Source organism: Dromaius novaehollandiae, chromosome 1, assembly GCF_036370855.1.
Source record: "Dromaius novaehollandiae isolate bDroNov1 chromosome 1, bDroNov1.hap1, whole genome shotgun sequence".
In the NCBI taxonomy this organism is placed as follows: Eukaryota; Metazoa; Chordata; class Aves; order Casuariiformes; family Dromaiidae; genus Dromaius; species Dromaius novaehollandiae.
This window is the reverse complement of record NC_088098.1, coordinates 125,345,570-125,348,131: the sequence shown is the minus strand read 5'-3', so window position 1 is coordinate 125,348,131 and position 2,562 is coordinate 125,345,570.

Sequence of the window (2,562 nt, the reverse complement as noted above, 5' to 3'; positions counted from 1 at the left end):
ACTGCGTGTGGCTTCCTTATCTTCCCAGCCTGAACCAGCTCTGAGGCACTTTTTTTTTTTTTTTTTTTTTTTTTAACTAAACTAAGTAAAGGTTCATTACTTTATCCAAGTGTGGCCTAAGGCTTCAGCAAATTTAGCTGCTCACGCTAAGCAAGTTTTATATAAGTTGTGCTAAGCGGCTATCTCTAGACAGTTTCAATTCACTATTCTTTAACAGATCAGCTGATTCTTCAGAGAGGTCACAATGCTGAATGTGCATTGTACCACATTGTGCCAAACTGGACTGCAAACAAGAGGCAGGGGGGCAGAAGGCAGGTGCCTTTTTTTTTTTTCTTTAAAAAAAGTACCCCTCTGCAATAGCAGACAAATTCAGAAATGTATAGATGAAAACATCTTACAAACCTGATTTTAGGCCTAATAAACATGTTTTCAAAACAAAAATTAAATTTGAATTGATTATGACCATTAGGATGACCATGATTATGACAGACACCTAGAACACAGAGAAGAGGGAGTTGATCTCTAAAGTTTACCCTTTTTTTCCTTTTGTGAGATGAGAAAAAAGACACTACCCAGCAACAGCACTCGCTCCTGAGGTGAATTCTAGCCCATGGAGTCAAAGGGAAATTTAAGTAAAATCTCTGAGCTTGCAGCCAGAGCTACCCCTAACACACAGTGTGATGCATCCCGCGTGCAGCTGCGCAAGGTGAAGGGCTATGTCTACACTGCTGCGTGTAGAGGGCTAGGAGCCAGCCTGGGCTAAGCAGCCCTGACCAGATGCCCGCACACCTCCGTCCCCTCCAGCGCAAACTCCGCTCGTGGAGTGCGAGCTGGAGCAGCCCGCAGCAGAGCCAAGGGGCTGGCTAGTGACTAGGCTGCGCTGGGCAGACACCGATGGGATGCCTATTGAGGGAGAGCATGCACAATCTTCTCCAGAAATGTTAACCAAGAGCTGAACTGGAAAACTTGAACTCAGAAGGTAGGTTAAAACTCAGTAGGTTAAGATGGTAGATACAGGTTCAAATATGGATTAGGTCTCAGCTGGTAGAAAACCTGACAGCTCTCTTGTGAGACTGAGGCCATGGCTAAGCACAACTTGTGGCTAAGAGAGGTACAACCAACCTCTGAGTGCGAGTGCTCACACGTTTATGTGTGTGTTTGGGCGGGGTGGGGAATGTCTCAGTAGTACTACTTCACTCCATAAGCCCATGTGCAGAGTGGCTGGGGAGAGGTGATGGAGACACCAACAGCAGCTCCCAGCCCTGGTTCAGGTTGGCTCTGTCCCCTATTTCCCAGCTCTGCCAGGAACAGCCCTGCCACCCCCTCGCTCTGCTGCACAACCAGCCTCAAAGGAGGGATTGCATACTTTTTTTTTTTTTTTAATGTAGTATTTTTAGGGCACTTCAGGTTTGCCTGCTGCTTTGCAAGCTGGCCAGATACTTTCTGTCTAGTTGGTCATATTTGGCAACTGGGAAGCCTCAGCAGAAAAACACAGAAAGCTGGCAAGGAGGTGGCTGCTGCCAGAACAGGCAGCAGCCCCTGTGGCAGCAAGCAGGACCAGGAAGCCACCCACCAGCCCACAGCTGGCAAGGCTGGCAGGACACCACTCCCTATGGTGCAGGGGCCAGTAGGCCAGCGGGGGACCCATACAAAGCAGCAGCCCAGGGGCAAGAGGCCAGGCTATAGCAGTAAGGAGACAAGTGTACAGTACTTCAGGGCACAGTGCAAAGGGCAGACAGATTTCCTAAGGAAATTTATTTAAGTGGCATCTATTTTTGATTAGCTGAGGCAGCACTAAGAAGAATTACTCGGGAAGCAGACGTGTCCTCTGGTGTGGCAGAGGAGAAAAAGGGGACTTGATCTCATCGGGAAATCGTCCCTTGGGAGCCAGCTGGCCACTGACAGACCAAGCCTAATGCACAGCAAGGAAGTCAGCAAAACCCTTCCCCATCTCGGAAAAGCGTATTAGCACTCACTTGGGCTTTTTGTAGGATCTGAGCCATTTCTGACAAACTGCTCATTTAGCTTCTGTCCCTTCAGACAAAGCTTCAGGTGCGGGGCAAAGCCCTCTTCACCAGAATATACACCTCATATTTGCAACCTTGACAAAGCTCTAAGGGGAGTAATAAAGCCAGCTAATGACAAGCCTGAACATCATGCCTTTTCACCCTCTTTAGAGTCCTATTTCACATAGCAAAGACCATTTTCTCCTCAGGGCTTGCATATAACAAGTCAATACCGGTTGCACACAGCAGCTCTGCAGTGCAGCAGAACGCAAGGAAATGCTCCTGCTCCCAGCGTGACATTGGGTTAGATGGCCCCAGCCACCCCTTGCAACCAGCATCTCTATGTTCAGGAATTTAAGCTGTCCAGGATTAAGCTACTGTAGCTTTTGGCTTCTGTGCTACTCCGCACAACCCCCAACATGGGCACAATCCTTCCTCACTCAGCATCTCTTATCTTTCAGAGCAGCAGCTGAACATTTCCTTTAAAATCTATTACACAGGGTCATTTCCCAAAGGAGTTAATTGCTGTTCTGGAAGAACATGAGGTGTTGGGAGC